Consider the following 25,717-nt stretch of genomic DNA (forward strand, 5'->3'; position numbering starts at 1 on the left):
TCATCGGCCAAGGAGGTGGTCTACCTGGTGGGTCCTTCCCGCTGCAGGGCACACAGAGTGGCTCCCGTAGGGCTGAGCACGAGGCAGTGGCTCCTGACCCTCCTGCAGCATCGGCACCGCCCCTGCCGGCCGCTGCCGGGAGCCCAGGACCTGGCGGACAGGAGAAGCCCCACCCCTGGCTCAGCACAAAACCCACAGCACCTTCCCCGGTGCACAGACACGGTCACACGCACGCCCGTCCACACACACCCAGAGGAAGTCAGACGGGTGAGCAATGGTGACTGGCTTTGAATAAACACAATCGGCGATTTCAGACCTCTGGGGACCAGGTACCTTTTCTGGGCCTCGAGGCTCAAGCACCAAGCGGAGGCCTGGCGCCCTCTGCCGGTGAGCTTGGGCGCGCACACCCGGTCTGTGGTTAATAAGCTGGGGGAGCCGCCTCCTCTGTGCTGGGTCCTGTGGGATGGCAGAAATTCTCTCGCTCCTTCCTCTCCGTCTAGGGGGTCAGAGTGATTTACTTCAACTCATTCTCCCAAAGGTAAGATCGTTTCCCTATCGTGTGGAAGGAAAGATGAGGCTCAGAGAGTTTAAGCAAATGTCCCAGGATCACACAGCAAGTTGGGGGCCGCCCTGGAATTGGTCTACTTCACTGGAGAACCAGAACTGACCTCACTGGGCCCACCCAGACCCCCGCAGGAGTCCGCGCCTGGGTCTCCCCCTCACCCTGTTCTCCCCGGTCAAAGGCCAACGCTGGACCGTTTCTATATCCTGGGCCTGCTCAGGGAGGGTTCTGGGCTAAAGGATCGCGATGCTGGGCAAATGCTCTGTCAGCCACTTAGTGGGGAAGCGTAACTGGGGGACCACTGCAGGAACTGAGGTCCAGAAGGGGCCTGCAACAGCCGTCCCCTCGGGGAGCTCCCACTCCTGGGGGAGACAGGCCAGATGAGACTACCAAGAAGTCACACCCCTGCCTTCCCCCAGGGAGCAGTGCTGGATGTAGGTGGAGGTCAAGTGGCTTGAGGGTGAAGGTTGGAGGGCTCCTGAAGCCAGGCCAGGGTGGGTTCTCCGGCAGGGAGTGGGCGCCCAAGCCCAGGATCACTGCCTTCTTGGTGGGAGTCTCCTATGCCATCCTTCCCCTGTACTCAGCCCCTCCAGGATCATAGGGGCCACCCATTTGTCTTGCTAGTAGGGGCCCTCTTTATCCTTGAGAACGTACAGGTTGAGACAGTGTTCGTGTCTTGCTTTTTTTGGGCTGGGCCACCTTGGTCCCATTCTCCTGGATGCTCCTGGGATTCAGGAAGTGAGGTCTTTGAAATGAACGTTCAGGCTGCAATTAACCCTAAGGATTTACTGCAGCTTATGAAGAAGCTTTTTCTTTTCAGAGCTGTTGGCCAGGGTCCAGGGCTGTCCCCACTCCCATCTGGTCCTGGCGGTCTGCCCTTGAGGCTGGGGCAATATGAGGAGTGTGCAGGTAAGTCCAAGGCTATGACTCACATCATGTCTCCAGGCTCCAGGCATCTTCCTAGGTTGCCTGCCTGGTAACAACTGTAATCAGCATCTCACAGGCCCCAAAGCTCAGCTGACTCTCCTCACCTGGGAAAAGGCTTCCTTCATGGGCCCACTCCTCCCTGAGATCTTTTAACAATAGGTTCCATCAACGGGCAGTGAGTAGACACTTCAAACAGGGAAATCCTTCACTACTGTACCATGATGATTACAGGACAAGGACTTGGAGCCAAATAGACGGGATCTGATCCTAGTTCAGCCAGTTACTATCTATGTCACCTTGGGCAAGCTGCTTAACCTCTCTGAACCTCAGTTTCCAAATCTGTCAGTCAGGATAATAGTTCCTATGGCCTGGGGTTGTGCAGGAATGGAATGGGATAATGCATGGACTCCAGGGGGTAAATAGTTTGTGTGATAGTGGCATTATTTCTTCTTTAAATGTCACTGAGAGTTACTCTACTACCCTGAGGTCTGGTTCAGAAGTTCTGGTAAGAAGTTTCAGCGTGATCCTGTGAGTTTGCAGAGACAAAGCACTCAGACACGGGTTGCAGGTGCTGTGGCCACATTTGAGAGCATGCGAGCTACTGCCACACATTCCAGAATATCTGGAGGCAGAAACAGGGAAGGGGAGGTTGTGTATAGTATATTCCAGGCTCTGTGCTAGATCCTTTGCATCGGAGACTTCAGTTAATACAACTTGTTTGTGGTAAGATAGCGTTATCTCCAAGCCTAGAGAGGCCATGAGACTTTCCCAAGGCCACAATCTAGTCTGGTAGGAGCTGCTAGTCTCCAATAACTTGCTACTGTTTTATCAGGGTAAGAAAAGTTATGGCAGGAAACATGGCTGCCCAGAATGAAGACTGCATTTCCCAGTCTCCTGTGTGGGTAGGTGTGGTCACATGACTGACTTCTGGCCAAAGAGAAGTAAGTGGACACGTCATGCAGCAGTGTCTGGGAACCTTTCTTAAGACACAGGTTGTGCATCTGCTGTCTGCTCCTTCTTCTTTGTCCCTCCCTCTATTTTGCTGCTTGGTAGGCAGGTGCTACCTTGAACCACGAGGGCAAGGGCCACTCAATAACAACACAATAGCTGCTGTTGTGAATTTTCTGTTGCTCTCATTTCTACCTCATCTTAACTGAGATGCCCTGTGATAGAGTGGGGGATTCGCACCTGAGTCAGTGAGCTCTTTCCCAACACAATGCGAGGTTTCTGGGTCCCCTGTGTGCTCCTGCTGTACCTCATCAGCTCTTAGGTGTGACGCATCCCTTGGAACTCTGATGAGGTGGCGTTGGAGGAGGGGAGCCACTCTAATGCAGCTTTTCGAACTCATCCATTCCAAAGATTGCTCGGGGCCTTTGCTAGATCCAGAGGCAGCTTGAGTGCAAAAGCCCAGGGTCCTGAGAGGGTGGAAGAGGTGACACTTCTAAGATCCAGGAAACCCCAGCCTCTGCCACAAGACTGGCTGCATAGCTACCCCTGTGGCAGGTGAAAGCAGCACTCAGGTAGTCCTGGGACTCTTTCTAAACTTCTCTGGCCTGGCCCTCAATGTCCTCTGACAGACTCTAGCTTGCTGGGACACCTCTAAGGAGACTGCCAAGGGAAACTGTCGAAGCAGGAGCAGGTGAGAAGTGCCCCAGGTGTCCTCTTTCCATGGGGGAATTTGGAGAAGCATTCTGAGCCCAGCAAAGTGTCAGGCAGGCAAGGCAAGGCCCCACCTGATAGGAGGTGTGTCCTCGTACCTAGTCTCAGCTTCACGGTTGCCAGCTTCACGGCTGTGTTGCATTCAGTCTGAGTTAAAAGGGCTATAAGAGCCTTGGTAAATGACCAGAGTGTGAATGTCACAGGGAAGAGGCTGGACTGGGACCCAAGACAGCTGGCTATGTATCTGGGAAGATGCTATTTACAAACAGAGAAGATATTTACCGACTGGACAATCCTGGGGAAGTCTCCCACCCTCCCACTCTCGTTCATAAAGTGAGGATCATGATCACTACCTCTCAAGGTTACTGCAACATTGAATGAGGTAATGAATATGAAAACACTCAGAATCTATAAAGCACCTACAAACCTGGAAGATTATAATTCTGCATTTGTACAGTAGAAATAACAGTACCATGGTTGCTATTAGTGCCCAGCCAAACCCCCTTTACTGGTCTGGTACAACCCTCCATCCGTGCCCGCTGGCTGCTGTGAGGTTTGGCTGGTAACAGTTCACAGTTATTCCCTCTGCAGAGACTTCCCCGGGAATGGAGGCTGCCTTGCTTGGGGCTTGCAGCCGATGCTTGTCTGATACAGGGGCAGGAAAGTCCAGTCCCTGACCTCAAGACCAGATGAACTCTGGGGTAGCACATGCTCCAGGGCTCCCCGTGAAATCAGGCCACGCCTCAGCCACAGCTGACACCACAGCCTGGCTCCCTCCTTCCCCACCCCTCTCTCCTTCCTTTTCTTTCTTCTGAGGGTTCTTCCCCAGTAGAAGAATTTGTGCACTATCTGTCCAGGCTGTCCCAGGCTGTGCTTTTAATGAACCTGGCCCAACCGTCTGCTTTACGAAGTTGCTATGAGGCTTAAATAATATAATATAGATAAAGAAATTAGCCCAGTGCCTGGCATATATAGTGCATATCCAATTAATGTCAGAGATTGCCATCATCCATGAGACTGGAGCATCAGGAACGTCTTAGTGTAATAGTGAGGTGTGGAAATCTGGTAAGTAAGTCAGCGGATTGAATTTTACATGCTTAGGGATTGGGGTGGGCAGAGAGAAGGGCAGTGGGGTTTTCTTGGGTATCACTGGTTTTCTCTGCTTTCGGCAGTAAGGGGCCGGTACACAGCTAGGGAAAAGTTCCAGTCATTCCATATTTCTATCAGCAGAGGACGCCATTTCCATACAAATAAGTGGTGTCCTCTGCTATCTGATGCAGCTTTCATCAAAGCAGTCTAGGTTGGCAGGAAAGATCAGGTACATGACAGAGCAGAAAGTGCCTTCAGATTTGCACAGATAATAGGAAAGGGCAGAACAGGGAGAAACAGTGAGTTAAGCTGTTCAGGAAGCTTCCTGGGAGGTGAGGTCTTGAGCAGGGCACTCAAGCACCAGAAGGAGTATTGAGTGGAGATGGCATTCCCAGGGAAGCCACTGCCCTAGGCAAGGTGACCAGGGCCTGAGCCAGGGCTGTGGCAGTGAGACAGCCAAGAGAGGGTATGAAGGACACCAAAGACAGGGACAGGACTGATTTCAGCTGAGAGGTCTAGGAGGAGATCATGGGCCCATCGACATGGGGTAGAAGTCAGGAAGAAGCACGTTTTTATAGGACAGAGCACACTTCTCCAACTGGTCTGACTGCCCTGACATTGTAACATGTCCTCCGCAAGCGGGATTCCTGTTTTGTGTGGATTCTAGAAAGCAGCAAAATATTCAGAGGTGTTAATAGCATCAAGATTTCATTGGTTCTTTCCATTCTTTTTATTTTTATTTTTTGAGACGGGGTCTCAGTCCCTGCCCCAGGCTGGAGTGCAGTGGCACTATTACGGCTCACAACAGCCTCAACACCCCAGGGTTCAGGCGATCCTCCTGCCTCAGCCTCCTGAGTAGCTGAGACCATAGGTACGCACCACCATGCCTGGCTAATTTAAAATATATATATATATTTTATATTATATATATTTTACATATATATATGTGTGTGTGTGTATATATATTTGTAGAGACAGAGTCTCCTTATGTTGTCCAGACTGATCTTGAACTCCTGGGCTCAAGCGATCCTCCTGTCTCAGCCTCCCAAAGTGCTGGGATTACAGGCGTGAGCCACCACGCCTGGCCAGCTTTTTCCGTTTTGAGTAGGGACGGCAAGAAGCACCCCACAGCTTGCCCTTGCTTCAGAACTCAGCGTTGTGAATCAGTCAGGATAGAAATTAATGGTGTAGTGGGAATAAACAGGAATGTCAGATGATCTCCCAGGGATGGGGGAGAATCCAAAAAGAAGGAACGAACTTGAAGAAGGCTGGCTCTCCGAGACTTGGGTTCAGTCCTTACTGGAGAAAGTGAAGTTCTCTGGGTTGTCCCTGGAGAGAACCGGGCCACAGAGAGGGAACATTGTGGGGAAGAGAACCCCAGGCCACGGTTGGAGGGCTGGAAGCCTCCTGCTGGGGTGCCCACAAAATTCCCCCGTAAGTTGCTCTTAGGGGATGCGCTGAACTCATGGCAAAGCCACCTAGGACTCACGCAGAACTTGCTGGGAAGCTGCCCCCGGGGGAGTGCGCATGTGGGACTTCGCAGGAAACTGGCTGGGTGACGTTTGCCCCACCAGCAATCCGCCCAAGACGGTGCGGCTGAACTCACCACTGGGAAACTAGGTGGGACACCCACAGAACTAGCCGTGAAGATGCCTGCGGAAGTGCCCTGAAACTGAGCTGAGAACCCCCGGGGGTTCAGAGTCTCAAAAGCAAGTAGGAAGGAAAGCTTAAAGAAACCGCAAGAGGTCTCTTCTTCTGTCTGTCCTCTAGCGCCCTCTACTGACACAGTTTAACATTGTGCCCGCAGGCAAGGGAGAAACGTTCCAGGCATCTGTGAAGGGTGGATTTGGAGCCAGACGGTAATAAATTGATAACTGGTACAGGATGTTAGCCAACTCCATTGGGGGTGGGAGAGCTCTTCCATAAACCCTTTTTGAAAAATAGTACTTGAGGACATAGTCCTGCCAACTAAGAAACGAATCAAAATAAATAATTCAACAGAAAAAATATAAAAGAAAAGGCAAAAAATCAATAAAACCAAATGAAACTACATAAACGAAATAATTATAATTAATATAATATGAAACAACGCTAATCATTATTAAAATTATATATAATAAATATTTCATGATTATAAATTGGGGTTATTTTATCACAATTTACTTTGACAAAAACTGGGAGGTATCAAAGAAAGAGTATACTATTTATAAAAATGAGAGGTGGCAAAATAGTATGCATATATCTTAGAACATATTGGTCGATATGGTCTAATTGTTGATGTTAAGAAATTTAGGCGGGGCACGGTGGTTCATAACCTGTAATCTCAGCACTTTGGGAGGCCGAGGCGGCAGATTGCCTGAGCTCAGGAGTTCGAGACGAGCCTGCCCCACACCGTGAAACCCCGTCTCTACTAAAATACAAAAAAGTAGCCCGGCGTGACAGCGTGCGCCTGTAATCCCAGCTACTCAGGAGGCTGAGACAGGAGAATCACTTGAACCCGGGAGGCAAAGGTTGCAGTGAGCTGAAATTGCGCCACTGCACTCCAGCCTGAGCGACAGAGTGAGACTCCGTCTCAAAAAAAAAAAAAGGAATTTAAGTTAAGATATTTTAAAAATAAAGGTATCAGCCAGGTGCAGTGGCTTAGCCCTGTAATCCCAGCATTTTGGAAGGCCAAGGTGGGAGGATTGCTTGAGCCCAGGAGTTTAAGACCAGCCTGGGCAACATATTGAGAACCACCCTCTACTCCCCTCATCTTTACAAAAAAGATAACTTGCCGGGCAAGGTGGTGTGTGCCAAGCTGGTAGTCCCGGTTCCTTGGAGGTTTAAGCCCAGGAAGTCAAGGCTACAGTGAGCCAAAATTGAGTCACTGCACTCCAGCCTGGGCAACAGGGAAAGAACCTGTCTCAAAAATAAAACGATAAAAATAAATAAAAGGTATCCATCCACTAGTAGAATAAAAGCTGAATGGAAAATTCCCAAGAACCTAGAGAGAAAGAGTAAGGAAAAAAGGGATTAATATAGCAAAAGACAAGAAAATAATAAAAAGGAATAAAATATATATAATGTGTAACATAAAATTACAGTAGATAAATCATGCTAGTAATGATAATGTGAATGTTTTTATAACACAGGCTTAAAGCAAAATGTTTTTGAGTGGTTACAAAATAGTGATATAGGCAAAGATATACAAAGTAAATGAAATTTACACAAAAAACAGAATGTAAAATTTAAGGCAAAAAAGCAATGGCTGGGAAATAGAGGCCATAAAATATTCACCATGTGTTTATAACCATTATAAACCTTAAGACATTAAATAATGCTACCTCAAAAGATATAATGTGAAATATATCAAAAATTCAGAAGTTGCCTAAACCACAAATCATATAAGAGACGAGAAATTTTTAAATACTGCTCTCAGCTGTTGAAGATTGAGTTTTTGAAAGAATCAACTAAGATACAGAGATGGCAGCTTCTGGTAATAGCAAATTAGCTAATTTGGACCAACCCTCCTGCTAACAACAGTGAGGTGAGTTGAACGCTTGCTTGAAAGCATAGGAGGCCTGACAGAATAGTGTAGAATCAAGGGCAGGCCGGGCACGGTGGCTCACGCCTGTAATCCCAGCACTGTGGGAGGCCGAGGCGGGTGGATCACGACGTTAGGAGATCGAGACCATCCTGGCTAACACGGTGAAACCCCGTCTCTACTAAAATTACAGAAAATTAGCTGGGCGTGGTGGCGGGTGCCTGTAGTCCCAGCTACTTGGGAGGCTGAGGCAGGAGAATGGGGTGAACCCGGGAGGCGGAGCTTGCAGTTAGCCAAGATCACACCACTGCACTCCAGCCTGGGCCACAGAGCGAGATTCCGTCTCAAAAAAATAAAAATAAAAATAAAACTAGAATCATGGGCCAAGATCTGGAAGAAAACAAGTGTCCTAACAGGTGAGTCTGCGTTTGTACCACTTTTGCCCTAACGATATTTGCCAATCAAGAAAAGGCAGCTGAGAGGCTGAACATTACTCATGAGAGCCTCATGGGGTTAGGGGATAAAAGTTGGTGTCACCTGCGTGTTGGCTCATGCCTGTAATCCCAGCACTTTAGGAGGCTGAGGCGGGTGGATCACTAGTCAGGAGTTGGAGACCAGACTGACCAACATGGTGAAACCCCGTCTCTACTAAAAATACAAAAATTAGCCGGGTGTGGTGGCACATGCCTGTAATCCCAGCTACTCATGAGGCTGAGGCAGGAGAACAGCTGGAACCTGGGAGGCGGAGATTGCAGTGAGCCAAGATCACACCACTGCATTCCAGCCTGGGTGACAGAGCAAGACTCTGTCTCAAAAAAAAAAAAAAATTGGAGTCTAGAACCCATCAAGGTGGGGACCCCTGATAACACCCCACACCCCACCCTGACATATACTTTGGATTGGAACCCAAAACAGCTGCATCCCACGAACAGGTCATCTATTCCCTGCATGCTGCAGTCCAGCTTCCAGTCATCTGGGCGACCCAGAAAAACCTCAGTTTTTAAAACTGGATTAACGTTACTCCAGACTGCCAACTGCCAGCACTCCTAGGCTTGCTAGGCTTGGAAGAAGCAAATAAAAATAATCTCTGGAAGAAAATGACATCATCCCAGGCCTCAATTATTCCTACAGTTTTGCAAGCACAATGTCCCGAACATAATAAAAAAACAACCGGGGGCGTTCTGCTCCCACTTAAAAAATCCTGCGAGAACATGGCTCCCGTTATAACATCACATGACAGCTGGAACACCTACAGCAGCATAGATTTTAGAAGCCATCAGAGAGCAGAAGTGAGGCTGCAAACAGAACAAAGCAAAACAAAAATAAGTTAATTAAAATTCCAGAAAGTAATAAGCCATTCCCAAGAGATAGGAGTCCCACAGCCACTTTCAGAGGAGGGAAAGGAGGCCACCCTTGATCAGGGTGAAAAGAAACCAGTGTGGGCTAGCATAATGGGCCAGGGTCTCAACGAGCCCCAGCCACGAAGAGAGTCTGCACCTGCTCACCAAGCTGCACAACAGACCTTCCCAGGGTGTGAAGGCTGAGGGCAGAGGATCGAGAGACTCTGTCCTCAGGAGGACACACACAGGGCCTGCTGAGGACAGGGTCGTTAACTGAGAGAAACCCTCTGAAAAACAGGGCCCTCTCGGAGGCTGCCTGAGATGGGAAAGGACAGGACAGGAGAGCTGAGAAAGACCTTTCTGGGGAAAGGCACGCAGAGTCTGCTCAAGCTGGAAACAGGAAAGGAGAACTGAGCAAGCTGCTCACAGACACTGGTCTTTCAGTGAATATACTGTCTTGGTGCTCCACCACCAGGGCCAGGAATCAGGGAGGAGAGAGATCTCCCAAAAGCACAGAAGGTCAGGGGTTGGATTGCATAGCAAAAAAAATCTTCCCGAAGATCCAAAAGCTAGCAGCCAATCTTTAGAGTCAGGTGGCATATTCCCACAGTTCAAAAAGCTAGCAGCTGGACTGTACAGCATAAAGAAATTTCTGAGGCCAGGCACGGTGGCTCGTGTCTGTAATCCCAGCACTTTGGGAGGCCAAATCGGTTGGATCACAAGGTCAGGAGTTTGAGACCAACCTGACCAACATAGTGAAACCCCGTCTCTATTAAAAATACAAAATTAGCCAGGCGTGGTAGTGCATGCCTGTAATCCCAGCTACTCAGGAGGCTAAGGCAGGAGAATTGCTTGAACTTGGGAGGTGGAGGTTGCAGTGAGCTAAGATCATGCCACTGTACTTCCGCCTGGACGACAGAGTGAGACTCCATCTAAAAAAAAAGAAAAGAAAAGAATCTCCCTGCTCCCTGCTGAAGGAAAGGTTCTCATCCTGCCCTCAAATCATTTGAAACCATTGGTAAGCAGAATCAAACTAAAGCTGCAACAAGACAAGTCCAAGCTCAATATCAAATTGACTCAGTCCACCACTCTAAAAGCCTAACAGAGGAAGGGATGTGTGTTTTTCTACGTATATATCATATTTACTTCAGTCTCTACTGTTCTTTTACACACAATGTCTGGCATTTAATAAAAAAATTATAAGCCAATCAAAGAAGAAAGCAAATTAACCTGTCATTGGGAGAGAAAATAGTCAATAGAAACAGATCCCAAAGATGGCAAAGATGTTGGAATTATGAGATGGCAACATTGAAATAACTATTATAAGCATGTTAAAGGGTCTAGTAGAAAATGCAGGCAATATGCACAAACATATGGGGAATTTCAACGGAGGCATAAAAACTGTGAAAAAGAGCACAGCCCTGGTGGCTCACACCTATAATCCCAATGCTTTGGGAGGCCAATGTGGGAGGATTATTGAGGCCAGGAGTTCGAAACCAGCCTGGGCAACATAGTGAGACCCCCCCCCCATTTCTATAAAAAATAAAAAAAAATTAGTGGGGCATGGGGGCATGCACCTGTAGACTTAAATACTTGGGAGGCTGAGGCAGGAGGATGGCTTGAACCCAGGAGTTTGAGGCTGTAGCAAGCTATGATCATCACTGCACTCCAGCCTTGGTGACAGAGTAAGACCCCATCTCTAAAAAATTAAAAGTTGAGAAGTTTTTTAAATAAAAATTTAAAATACAGCATAAAGAAAAATGCTAGAAATTATAAATATTGTATCAGAGATAAATCATTTGATGGGCTTATCAACAGACTGAAAACATGTGAATTTGAAGGTAGGTCCATGGAAGTCCAAACTAAATTACAAAGATGAAAAAACTTTTACCTTTGTTATCTTTGTTAAGAAATGGAAAAGTGCACTCAAGGTCTGGGATATTATTAAGTGATCTAACAAATGTATCACATTACATACTACATACATACATCGCATAACAAAAGAGAGGAGAGACAGAATGAGTGGAAGAAATATCTGAAGAGGTAATAGCTGAAAATTTTTCTAAATTGATGAAACCCATCAACCTATAGATCTAAGAAGTTCAGCAAATCCCAAGCAAAATAAATACAAAGAAAACTATCATAGGCTCAGGGCCAGGCACATGGCTCCTGCTTGTAATCCCAGCACTTTGGGAGGCCGAGGTGGGTGAATCACTTGAGGCCAGGAGTTCGAGACTGGCCTGGCCAACATGGTAAAACCCTGTCACTCCTAAAAATACAAAAATTAGCTGGGCGTACCACAGTTCAAGAATCATTTGAACCCGGGAGGCAGAGGTTGCAGTGAGCCAAAATCATGCCACTACACTCCAGCTTGGGCAACAGAGCAAGACTGTGTCTCACAAAAAAGAAAAAGGAAAAGAAAAGAAAACTACCATAAGCATACGCTCATAATAGTTATACTGTTGAAAATAAAATATAAAGAACAAAACTTAAAGCAGTCAGAGAAAAAAGACACATTTCGTATAGGGGAAACACTTTAAGAAAAATGACTGAGTTCTCTTTAGAAACAATGGAAGCCAGGAGACAAATGGAATGACATCTTAAAATTCTGAAAGAAAACAGAAACTCTCAACCTAGGATTCGATATTCAGTGACAATATCCTTCAAAATAAAAATGATATAAAGATATTTCATACATACAAACATTGGAATATTTATATCAAACAAATCTACGCTATAAGATTTGCTAAGAAAAATTCTTCAAACTGAAGGAATATAATGCCTGATACAAGTATGAATCTTTAAAAAGAAATAAAGGATAAATATATTGGTAAATATAAAGGACTACCTTATCTCTAGCATATCTGTCTATTTATTTATTTTTTTAAAGAAGAGATCTCGCCGTGTTGCCCAGGCTGGCATGCAGTGGCTCTTCACAGGCACAATACTAATGCCCTGTGAGCTCAAATACTCCTGGCCTCAAGTGATCTTCCCACCTCAGCCTCCTAAGCAGCTGGGTTTACAGGTACCTGCCACCATCTAAAATATCTCTTTATGAGACAATCAACCATTTAAAGTAAAAATAGTAACACTAGATTTTGTGATTTACATCCAGAAGTAAAATATAAAATATATGACAAGACCATAAAGGGTGGGAGGGGTTGAATGTAAACACAGTGTCACAAGGTTCTTATGCCATTCACAAAGTAGAGGAACATTTTTTGATGATGGACTATTGTAACTTAATATGCATATCATAATCTCTCAAGCAACTACTAAAAGATGAAGAGACACTAAAAAAGTTAATAGATGAGATAAAATGGAATACGAAGAAATAGCCACATCAATCGAAAGTGGAAAGAAGAAAGAACAAAAGAAGAGATGCAACAAATAGAAAACAAACATAGAGGCTGGGTGCAGTGGCTCACGCTTGTAATAACAGCACCTGAGGAGGCCGAGGTGTGTGGATCATTTGAGGCCAGGAGTTTGAGAACAGCCTGGCCAACATAGTGAAACCCTGTCCCTGCTAAAAATACAAAAATTAGCCAGGCCATGGTGGTGGGCACCTGCAATTCCAGCTACTCAAGAGACTGAGGTGGGAGAATCGCTTGAACCTGGGAGGTGGAGGTTGCAGTGAGTTGAGATGGTGCCCCTGCACTCCAGCCTGGGTGACAGAGCAAGACTCCATCAAAAAAAAAAAAAAAAAAAAAAAAATAGAAAAGAAAAGAAAAGAAAAGAAAGAAAGAAAGAAAGAGAGAGAGAAAGAAAGAAAATAAACATAGATATAAACATATCAGTAAATACATTAAATGTAAATGAACTAATGCTCCAAATAAAAAGCAGTGATTGTAAGACTGGATGACAAATCAAGATCTAACTATATGCTGCTGATAGAAACACACATTAAGCATAAAGACACAGACAGGTTAAAAGAGTGGAAATAGAAATACCATGCACATCCTAAATGTGTTAAAAGGCAGTGTAGCAACATTAACACCAGATAAAATAGACTTTAAGCCAAAGAGTTTCATCAGAGACAAAGAGGCATATGTCTTAGTGTACTTAGGCTGTAACAACTAAAATAGCATAGACTGGGTGGCTTAAATAACAATCATTGTCACAGTTTTGAAGGCTTGGAAGTCCAGGATGGTTCAGTGTCTTGTGAGGGCCTGCTTCCTGGCTCATAGACAGCTATCTTCTCCTAGTATCCTCACATGGCAAAAAGGGAGTGGGTGTGTGTTCTGGGATCTTCTTTATAAGGGCACTAATTCCATTCATGAAGGCTCCACCCTCATGACCTAATTACATCCTGCAGACCCCACCTCCTGATACCATCATAATGGGGGTTAGGGTTTCAATATATGAATTTGGGGTGGACAGATTTAGTCCCTAACAGTATGTTCTGTAATAATAAAAAGGCCAAAGTTTTTGAGAACTTTTAACAATCTTAAATGTTTATACACCTCATAATAAAGCTTCAAAATACCTGAATAAAAAAATAGATAAAGCAAAAAGATATATAGAAACTGCTACAATCATAAGTGGAGAAATTTTCAGGATCTGGCTGTCTGTAGTTAACAAAACAAGTTAACAGAAAATCAGTATGACACAGAAGACTTAAGCAATACTATAAGCCCACTGACCTAGTTTTCATTTATAGAACAATTACAGAATACCATTTTTTCCTCAAGTACACATGGAGCATTAATCAAAATAGACTATGTACTGGTTCATAAAATAAGAATCAATAAGTTTCAAATGACTGAAATCATACGGAGTATGTTCTCATGCAGTGACATAATTAAATAGAAACCAATAGCAATGTAGCTAAAAAATTTCTAGGTATTTGGAAATTAAACAACACAGTACTAAATAAAACACAGGTCCAAAAACCAATGACAGGAGACATTTTAAAATATATCAAACTGAATAATAAAAAGCAAAATAAAATACAAGCATATCTTGAAGATAGTGCAGATTTGGTTCCAGATCACCACAATGTAGCAAATATCACAGTAAAGTAAGACACACAAATTTTCTGGTTTCCCAGTGCATATAAAAGTTGTGTTTACACTATACTGTAGTCTATTGAGTGTACCATAGCAGTATGTCGAAAACATCAATGTATATACCTTAACTTAATTTAAAATACTTTATCGCTAAAAATGCTAATGATTGTCTGAGTCTTCAGCAAGTTGTAATCTTTTTGCTGATGAGTTTTGCACTGATGTTGATGGTTGCTGACTGATCAGGGTGGTGGTTTTAAGTATGTATGGAATGTTATGATAGGATATAGAATAGCATTGGTCAGATATGGAAATGGTGGGGAGACAAAAATATACACGTGAAATAAAACTCAGTATTAAAAAAAAAAAAAAAAAAACCTGAATGGATGAAGTATCCTTAAAACCAAGCAAAGGGTGGAGTTCCATCTTTAAAAACTGAACAGGCATTTTGGACAACACATTCTTGGCAATGGAATCTGGACAACAGTTATCAAACACAGGAGGGAGTGTTCTCACTTTACATTATAAAAAGGATAGTCAGATATCAACTGTCACAGAAATGAAATAAGGTGAAAATTTTTTAACAAATTGTTTAAACTATTTTCTTAAAGAGACTTCCTCCACTGCCAGAGATCTTAAATAACGTCCTGGTCAGTCATCCAGAAGCAATTCTTCACATAATTGATGAGCTTGGCTTCCACTTTGGGAAGAGAACCACCTTTTTCTATACCTGCTTGCATTTTTGCTTTTTTTTTTATTATTATACTTTAAGTTCTAAGGTACATGTGCACAATGTGCACGTTTGTTACATAGGTACACATGTGCCATGTTGGTTTGCTGCACCCATTAACTTGCCATTTACATTAGGTATTTCTCTGAATGCTATCCCCCCCATCCGACAACAGGCCCCCGTGTGTGATGTTCCCCCACCCTTTGTCCAAGTGTTCTCATTGCTCAATTCCCACCTATGAGTGAGAACATACAGTGTTTGGTTTTCTGTCCTTGTGATTGTTTGCTCAGAATGATGGTTTCCAGCTTCCTCCATGTCCCTGCAAAGGACATGAACTCATCCTTTTTATGGCTGCATAGTATTCCACGGTGTATATGTGCCACATTTTCTTAATCCAGTCTATCATTGATGGACATTTGGTTGGTTCCAAGTCTTTGCTATTGTGAATAGTGCCACAATAAACATACGTGTGCATGTGTCTTTATAATAGCATGATTTCTAATCTTTTGGGTATATACCCAGTAATGGGATCACTGGGTCAAATGGTATTTCTAGTTCTAGATCCTTGAGGAATCACCACACTGTCTCCCACAATGGTTGAACTAGTTTACACTCCCACTAACAGTGTAAAAGCGTTCCTATTTCTCCACAACCTCTCCAGCATCTGTTGTTTCCTGACTTTTTAATGATTACCATTCTAACTGGTGTGAGATGGTATCTCATTGTGGTTTTGATATACATTTCTCTGATGACCAGTGATGATGAGCATTGTTTCATGTGTCTATTGGCTGCATAAATGTCTTCTTTTGAAGAAGGCAGGAATTCAGCAAGCTAGACGAGAGGGTGATTTAGAGGCTTGTCAGTTCCCTGTTAGGGTACACCCCCAAGATCAACGGGGAACTATTAGAGCTACATTTGAGCCTTTTCCTTTTAAATTACTCAAAGAATTTAAACAAGCTATTCATACTAAAAAAGAATGTGGAAAAAATCAGAGAGTCAGGCTGCCAGATAGGGGAGAAAAGAAAACTGCTGAGTCTGAAATATGTCCAATATGTAAAAAAGGAAAACATTGGGCTAACCAGTGTCACTCTAAGTTTGATAAAGAAGGGATCCCAATTTCGGGAAATGCCATGAGGGGCCTGTGTCAGGCCCCATTCCAAACTGGGGCATTTCCGGCTCAGGCGATTCCTTCACCCCTGTACGATATCTGTCACCCACCACAGCCGGTAGTGCTGCAGTAAATTTATGCTGCACAAAAGCTGTGAGCCTTCTGCCTGGGGAACTCCCGCAAAAGGTCCCAACATGCCGAGTCTAGCTTGGTCAGGGAGACCCTAACCCAGTGGCGCTAGAGGAATTAAAGAGACACACACAGAAATATAGAGGTGTGAAGTGGGAAATCAGGGGTCTCACAGCCTTCAGAGCTGAAAGCCCCAAACAGAGATTTACCCATGTATTTATTAACAGCAAGCCAGTCATTAGCATTGTTTCTCTAGATATTAAATCAACTAGAAGTATCCCTTATAGGAAATGAAGGGATGGGCCAAATTAAAGGAATAGGTTGGGCTAGTTAACTGCAGCAGGAGCATGTCCTTAAGGCACAGATCGCTCATGCTATTGTTTGTGGCTTAAGAATGCCTTTAAGTGGTTTTCCACCCTGGGCGGTGCAGGTGTTCCTTGCCCTCATTCTGGTAAACCCACAACCCTTCAGCGGGCGTTACGGCCATCATGAACATGTCACAATGCTGCAGAGATTTTGTTTATGGCCAGTTTTGGGGTCAGTTTATGAGCAGATTTTGGGGGGCCTGTTCCCAACACCAACAGGAATCTGTGGACCCTTGCCAGCAGGGATGATAGTATTACTTCCAGGAAGGTCTAGTTTAAACGTAAAAGGGGTACAGATACATACAGGAGTCATTGATTCAGATTACAGTTGGGAAATTGACATTGTTATGTCTATTTCTGTTCCCTGGAAAGCAGAGCCAGGAAAGCGCACAGCACAACTCCTGATTGTGTCATATGTGGGAAAGGGGAAAAGTGAAATTAAATGAACAGGAAGATTTGGAAGCACAAATAAACAAGGTAAAGCAGCTTATTGGGTGAATCAAATTACTGATAAACATCCTACCTGTGAAATAACTATTCAGGGAAAGAAATTTAAAGGTTTGGTAGATACAGGAGTGGACATTTAAGTCATTTCTCTACTACACTGGCTGTCCACATGGCCAATTCAACCCACTCAATTTAACATAGTTGGAGTTGGTAAAGCCCCTGAAGTATATTGAAGTAGTTATATTTTGCATTGTGAAGGGCCCGATAGACAACCTGGGACTATTCAACCAATTATAACATCTGTAACTATAAATTTATGGGGGAGAGATTTATTACAACAATGGGGAGCACAAGTTCTAATTCCAGAACAATTATATAGCCCTCAAAGTCAACATATGATGCATGAAATGGGGTATGTCCCTGGTATGGGACTAGGAAAAAATTTGCAAGGTTTAAAGGAACTGCTTCAAGGGGAGAGACAAAGTTCATGCCAAGGTTTAGGATATCATTTTTGATGGTGGCCATTGTTAAGTCTCCAGAATCTATACCTTTAAAATGGTTAACAGATAAGCCAATTTGGATAGAACAATGGCCGCTAAGTAAAGAGAAACTGAAGGCTTTAGAGGAATTAGTTACAGAACAATTAGAAAATGGGCATGTAGCTCCAACATTTTCCCCTTGGAATCCTCCAGTTTTCGTAATTAAGAAAAAGTCAGGTAAATGGAGAATGTTAACTGACTTAAGAATCATCAATTCAGTTATACAACCTGTGGGAGCATTACAGCCAGGATTGCCTTCTCCTGCTATAATTCCAAAAAATTGGCCTTTACTAGTCATAGATGTAAAAGACTGTTTCTTTACTATCCCTTTAGCTGATCAAGACTGAGAATGGTTTGCACTTATAATTCCTGCAGTAAACAACCTGCAGCCTGCTAAGCATTTTCATTGTTTCACAGATGGGTCTAGTAATGGTAAAGCTTCTTATTCTGGATCAAAAGATAAAGTTTTCCAGACGCCCTCTACTTCAGTTGAAAAGCGGAGCTTGTAGCTGTAATTGAACTATTGACTGCTTTTAATATACCTATTAATGTGATTTCTGATTCTTCATACGTGGTTCATTCCACACAGTTAATTAAAAATGCTCAGTTGTCATTTCATACAGATGAATAACTGGCAACAAAAACAAAAAAAGGGGAGAAGCAGGGATTATGGGACAGCAGATACACAATTGAATCTAGCATTATTAACTTTAAATTTTTCAAGCCTGCCCAAAGGCCAGATGTTATCAGCAGCTGAACAGTATCTACAGAAACCAACTGCAAAGACAGAAGCAGAACAACTGATTTGGTGGAAAGATCCAATGACAAAAAGTTAGGAAATAGGTAAAATAATAACTTGGGGTAGAGGTTATGCTTGTGTTTTTCCAGGACTGAATCAACAGGTGATTTGGATACCATCAAGACACCTGAAACCTTATCATGAGCCAAATGCTGAGGAAGAGATTCCAGGAGGATTCCGAGGACCCCTCAGTTGCAGCCATGTCGAGATTGACCCAACTGTCACAAGCAACACTTGTTGAACACAGCCACCCACCTGGGGACAGATCAAGATGCTGTCACTGATGGCGGAAGAAAACCTAGGGAAAGCAGGACAACCAGTCACAATGAGTAATTTAATGGTAGCTATGATAGCGATGATCACCACTGCAGTGAGTATTCCTTCAACAAGGGCTGACACAGAGAAGAATTATACTTATTGGGCATATTTATCAATCTTGGCTGGCAACAATCCCGGGCTGTAATCACCCTATGACACAGTTACACATGCTTTCCGATCTCAGTATTTGCCATAATAAATCTGCTCCTATAATTGAGGTATACTGCCCTCAAAAACCTGTTTGTAAACAGGATTGGACCCAGTTAGAAAAAATGAACATACTTCTTTAGGAAGATTGCATTGCAGAACAGGCAGAGGTGCTGCTCAATGATTCCTATGGAATCATTCTTGATTGGACCCCTAAGGGGATGTTTAGCTTGAATTGCACCTCTTAGTCTGCCTGCCATGGCCACACTAGGTTCAGCTGGTCTGAACAAAATGGTCAGATGGTAGAAATAATAAGTACGGCAAAAGTTCCTATTATCTGGAACCATGGCAGTATAGTGGCACCTCAGCCTCAAATGATATGACCCTTCATAGGAGCTAAACGTAAGGATTTGTGGAAACTGTTAATAACTCTTAATAAGACCAAATTTGGGAAAGAATAAAAAAGCATCTAGAAGGACACTCTACAAGCTCGTTTTTGGATATTGCAAAATTAAAGAACAAATATTTAAAACATCCCAGGAACACCTGACATTAATGCCAGGAACTGGAGTGCTTGAGGAAGCTGCAGACAGATTAGCAGCTAGTAATCCATTAAAATGGATAGAAACACTTGGAAGCTCTGTGGTTTCAATAATAATTGTGCTTTTAATCTGTGTTGTTTGTCTTTGTATAGTCTGCAGATGTGGATCCTGACTCCTGCAAGAAGTAGCTCACCGTGACAAAGTTGCCTTTTCTTTTATCGCTTTGCAAATCAAAGAAGGGGGACATGTTGGGAACAGACCCCCTCAAAATCTGGCCATAAACTGGCCCCAAAACTGGCCATAAACAAAATCTCTGCAGCTCTCTGACATGTTCATGATGGTTATGACACCCAAGCTGGAAGGTTGTGGGTTTACCAGAATGAGGGCAAGGAACACTTGACCCATCCAGGGCAGAAAATCGCTTAAAGGCATTCTTAAACCACAAACAATAGCATGAGCAATCTGTGCCTTAAGGACATGCTGCTGCTGCAGATAACTAGCCAAACCCATCCCTTTATTTTGGCCTATCCCTTTGTTTCCTGTAAGGAATACTTTTAGTTAATCTATAATCTATACAAACAATGCTTATCATGGGTTTACTGTTAATAAATACATGGGTAAATCTCTGTTCGAGGCTCTCAGCTCTGAAGGCTGTGGGACCCCTGATTTCCCACTCCACACCTCTATATTTCTATGTGTGTGTCTTTAATTCCTCTAGTGCCACTGGGTTAGGGTCTCCCCAGCCTAGCTGGTCTTGGCAGTCTTTAATCAATCTTGAATTAATTTTTGTATAAGGAGCAAGGAAGAGATCCAGTTTCAGCTTTATACCTATGGCTAGCCAGTTTTCTCAGCACCATTTATTAAATGGGGGAATCCTTTCCCATTGCTTGTTTTTGTCAGGTTTGTCAAAGATGGTTGTAGCTGTGTGATGTTATTTCTGAGGGCTCCGTTCCGTTCCATTGGTCTATCTCTCTGTTTTGGTACCAATACCATGCTGTTTTTGTTACTGTAGCCTTGTAGCATAGTTTGAAGTCAGGTAGTGTGATGCCTCCAGCTTTGTTCTTTTTGCTTAGAATTGTCTTGGCAATGTGGGTACTTTTTGGTTCCATATGAACTTTAAAGTAGGTTTTTCCAATTCTGTGAAGAAAGTCATTGGTAGCTTGATGGGGATGTCATTGAATCTATAAATTACCTTGGGCAGTATGGCCATTTTCACTATATTGATTCTTCCTATCCATGAGCATGGAATGTTCTTCCATTTGTTTGTGTCCTCTTTTATTTCATTGAGCAGTGGTTTGTGTTTCTCCTTGAAGAGGTCCTTCACATCCCTTGTAAGTTGGATTCCTAGGTATTTTATTCTCTTTGAAGCAATTGTGAATGGGAGTTCACTCATGACTTGGCTTGCTGTCTCTTATTGGTGTATAGGAATGCTTGTGATTTTTGCATATTGATTTTGTATCCTGAGATATTGCTGAAGTTGCTTATCAGCTTAAGGAGATTTTGGGCTGAGATAATGGGGTTTTCTAAATATGCAATCATGTCATCTGCAAACAGGGACAATTTGACTTCCTCTTTTCCTAAATGAATACCCTTTATTTCTTTCTCTTGCCTGATTGCCCTGGCCAGAACGTCCAACACCATCTTGAACAGGAGTGGTGAGAGAGGGCATCCCTGTCTTGTGCCAGTTTTCAAAGGGAGTGCTTCCAGTTTTTGCCCATTCAGTATGATATTGGCTGTGGGTTTGTCATAAATAGCTCTTATTATTTTGAGATATGTTACATCAATACCTAGTTTATTGAGAATTTTTAGCATGAAGAGCTGTTGAATTTTGTCAAAGGCCTTTTCTGCATCTATTGAGATAATCATGTGGTTTTTGTCCTTGGTTCTCTTTATGTGGTGGATTATGTTTACAGATTTGAGTATGTTGAACCAGCCTTGCATCCCAGGGATGAAGCTGACTTGATCATGTTGGATAAGCTTTTTGATGTGCTGCTGGATTCGGTTTGCCAGTGTTTTATTGAGGATTTTTGCACCAATGTTGATCAGGGATATTGGTCTAAAGCTCTCTTTTTTTTGTTGTGTCTCTGCCAGGCTTTGGTATCAGGATGACGCTGGACTCATAAAATGAGTTAGGGAGGATTCTCTCTTTTTCTATTGATTGGAATAGTTTCAGAAGAAATGGTATCAACTCCTCTGGTAGAATTCAGCTGTGAATCCGTCCAGTCCTAGACTTTTTTTGGTTGGTAGGCTATTAATTATTGCCTCAATTTCAGAGCCTGTTATTGGTCTATTCAGAGGTTCAACTTCTTCCTGGTTTAGTCTTGGGAGGGTGTATGTGTCCAGGAATTTATCCACTTCTTCTAGATTTTCCAGTTTATTTGCATAAAGGTGTTTATAGTATTCTCTGATGGTAGTTTGTATTTCTGTGGGATAAGTGGTGGTATCCCCTTTATCATTTTTTATTGTATCTATTTGATTCTTCTCTCTTTTCTTCTTTATTAGTCTTGCTAGCAGTCTATCAATTTTGTTGATCTTTTCAGTAAATCAGCTCCTGGATTCATTGATTTTTTGAAGGATTTTTTGTGTCTCTATCTCCTTCAGTTCTGCTCTGATCTTAGTTATTTCTTGCCTTCTGCTAGCTTTTGAATTTGTTTGCTCTTGTTTCTCTAGTTCTTTTAATTGTGATGTTAGGGTATTGATTTTAGATTTTTCCTGCTTTCTCTTGTTGGCTTTTAGTGCTATAAATTTCCCTCTACACACTGCTTTAAATGTGTCCCAGAGATTATGGTACGTTGTGTCTTTGTTCTCATTGGTTTCAAAGAATATCTTTATTTCTGCCTTCATTTTGTTATTTACCCAGTAGTCATTCAGGAGCAGGTTGTTCATTTCCCATTTAGTTGTGCAGTTTTGAGTGAGTTTCTTAATCCTAAGTTCTAATTTGATTGCACTGTGGTTTGAGAGACAGTTTGTTGTGATTTCTATTCTTTTACATTTGCTGAGAAGTGCTTTACTTCCAACTATGTGGTCAATTTTGGAATAAGTGCAATGTGGTGTTGAGAAGAATGTATATTCTCTTGATTTGGGGTGGAGAGTTCTGTAGATGGCTATGAGGTATGCTTGGTACAGAGCTGAGTTCAAGTCCTGCATATCCTTGTTAACCTTCTGTCTCATTGATCTGTCTAATGTTGACAGTGGGGTGTTAAAGTCTCCCATTATTATTGTGTGGGAGTCTAAGTCTCTTTGTAGGTCTCTAAGAACTTGCTTTATGAATCTCTGTGCTCCTGTATTGAGTGCATATGTATTTAGGATAGTTAGCTCTTCTTGTTGAATTGATCCCTTTACCATTACGTAACAGCCTTCTTTGTCTCTTTTGACCTTTGTTGGTTTAAAGTCTGTTTTACCAGAGACTAGGATTGCAACCCCTGCTTTTTTTTTTTTTTTTTGCTTTCCATTTGCTTGGTAGATCTTCCTCCATCCCTTTATTTTGAGCCTATGTGTGTCTCTGCTCATGAGATGGGTCTCCTGAATACTGCACACTAACAGGTCTTGACTCTTTATCCAGTTTGCCAGTCTGTGTCTTTTAATGGGAGCATTTAGCCCATTTACATTTAAGGTTAATACTCTTATGTGTGAATCTGATCCTGTCATTATGATGTTAGCTGGTTATTTTGCCTGTTAGTTGATGCAGTTTCTTGCTAACAAGGATGGTCTTTACAATTTGGCATGTTTTTGCAGTCGCTGGTCCTGGTTGTTCCTTTCTATCTTTAGTGCTTCTTTCAGGAGCTCTTGTAAGGCAGGCCTGGTGGTGACAAAATCTCTCAGCATTTGCTTTTCCGTAAAGGATTTTATTTCTCCTTCATTTATGAAACTTAGTTTGGCTGGATATGAAATTCTGGGTTGAAAATTCTTTTTTTTATCAATGTTGAATATTGGCCCCCACTCTCTTCTGGCTTGTAGAGTTTCTGCCAAGAGATCTACTGTTAGTCTGATGGGCTTCCATTTGTGGGTAACCCAACCTTTCTCTCTGGCTGTGCTTAACACTTTTTCCTTCATTTCAACCTTGGTGAATCTGACAATTTTGTGTCTTGGGGTTGCTCTTCTAGAGGAGTATCTTTGTGGTATTCTTTGTATTTCCTGAATTTGAATGTTGGCTTGCCTTGCTAGGTTGGGGAAGTTCTCCTGGATAATACCCTGAAGAGTGTTTTCCAACTTGGTTCCATTCTCCCCATCACTTTCAGAAACACCGATCAAACATAGATTTGGTCTTTTCACATAGTCCCACGTTTCTTGGAGGCTTTGTTCATTTCTTTTTACTCTTTTTTCTCTAAACTTCTCCTCTCACTTAATTTCATTAATTTGATCTTCAATCACTGATACCCTTTCTTCCACTTGATCAAACCGGCTATTGAAGCTTTTGCATGCATCATGTAGTTCTTGTGCCATGGTTTTCAGCTCCATCAGGTCTTTTAAGGTCTTCTCTACACTGTTTATTCTAGTTAGCCATTTGTCTAATCTTTTTTCAATGTTTTTAGCTTCCTTCCAATGGCTCTGAATATCCTCCTTTAGCTCAGAGAAGTTTGTTATTGCCGACCTTCTGAAACCTACTTCTGTCAGCTCATCAAAGTCATTCTCCACCCAGCCTTTTTCTGTTGCTGGTGAGGAGCTGTGATCCTTTGGAGAAGAGGTGCTCTGGTTTGTAGAATTTTCAGCTTTTCTGCTCTGGTTTCTCCCCATCTTTGTGGTTTTATCTACCTTTGGTCTTTGATGCTGGTGACCTACAGATGGGGTTTTGATGTGGAAGTCTTTTCTGTTGATGTTGATGCTATTCCTTTCTGTTTGTTAGTTTTCCTTCTAAGAGTCAGGTCCCTCAGCTGCAGGTCTGTTGGAGTTTGCTGGGGGTCCACTCCAGACCCTGTTTGCCTGGGTATCACCAGTGGAGGCTGTGGAACAGCATATTGGAGAACAGCAATTATTGCTGCCTGATCCTTCCCCTGGAAGCTTCATCCCAGAGGGGCACCCTCCTGTATGAGGTGTCAGTTGGCCCCTACAGGGAGGTGTCTCCCAGTTAGGCTACATGGGGGTCAGGGACCCACTTCAGGAGGCAGTCTGTCCATTCTCAGAGCTCAAACACCATGCTGGGAGAACCACTGCTCTCTTCAGAGCTGTCAGATAGGGACATTTAAGTCTGCAGAAGTTTCTGCTGCCTTTTGTTCAGCTATGCCTTGCCCCCAGGGATGGGCTCTACAGAGGCAGCAGGCCTTGCAGAGCTGTGGTGGGCTCTGCCCAGTACCAGCTTCCCTGGCCACTTTGTCTACCTACCCAAGCCTCAGCAATGGTGGATGCCCCTCCCCCTGCCAGGCTGCTGACTCACAGGCCAATTTCAGAATGCTGTGCTAGCAGTGAGCAAGGCTCCATGGGTGTGGGACTCACTGAGCCAGGCATGGGATATAATCTCCTGGTGTGCCATTTGCTAAGACCATTGGAAAAGCACAGTATTTGGGCAGGAGTGTCCCGATTTTCCAGGTACAGTCTGTCACGGCTTCCCTCAGCTAGGAAAGGGAAATCCCCTGACCCCTTGCACTTCCTGAGTGAGGCAATGCCTCGTCCTGCTTTCGTTCACCCTCCGTGGGCTGCACCCACTGTCCAACCAGTCCCAATGAGATGAACCAGGTACCTCAGTTGAAAACGCAGAAATCACCATCTTCTGCATTGATCCCGCTGGGAGCTGCAGACCAGAGCTATTCCTATTCAGCCATCTTGGAATGGGGACCCATATTTTTGCTTTAATGTCTTCTACAGAACTAGGCCCTTTTGGTGTTTTAGGAGTTTTTTTCTGTTTTTTGAAGGATTCTTTTCCTTTTGATCTTGGTGTTGATGATGGTTTTGAGTCCTTTCCATTCTGATTTAACTTCTGTGCATTTTTGGTTGGAGTATCTCATATAGATTTCTTCACTGGCACTTTTTCTTCAGTTTCCTTATCATCAAAATAATCATCATCATCTTCATCATCATCATCATTTGCATCAGCAGCAAGTTTTACTTTTTTCTGTGGAAACTTGCTACCACCTCCAGGGGCAGACTGCTTTCCAGATATGCTTAAGAGTTTCACATCCTCCTCCTCTTCATCTTCTGACTCCGCATCTTACTCCTAAGTGTTGTCCACTAATATGCACTGGCCCTGAATCACACTTCAGCCATAAGACCACTGTTGGTGTGATTTCAAAGCCCCCAAAGGAAACCATTGGCTGTATAGACATTTTCAAAGTGACAGTGTCACTTTAACTGGACTGCCTTCATAATTCATTGCCTCTGCTTCAAAAATGTGCAATTCATCCTTTGCACCAGCCCCTAAACTGACCTTTATTAAAGATAGCTGGTGCTCATTTTCATCATTATCCACCTTAAAGTGATAATCGTGGTTGACCCTCACTTCACAACCAAAAAGATAGCTCTGGAGCCATAGGGGACTCATGTCCACATTCAGGTT

General features: G+C 43.4%; 1 pseudogene; it reads right to left on the reverse strand.

The window, feature by feature from the left end:
- Window positions 1–25,717, reverse strand: LOC126955242 (nucleophosmin-like; annotated as a pseudogene).

The sequence above is a fragment of the Macaca thibetana genome, chromosome 1 (assembly GCF_024542745.1).
Source record: "Macaca thibetana thibetana isolate TM-01 chromosome 1, ASM2454274v1, whole genome shotgun sequence".
Taxonomy (NCBI): Eukaryota; Metazoa; Chordata; class Mammalia; order Primates; family Cercopithecidae; genus Macaca; species Macaca thibetana.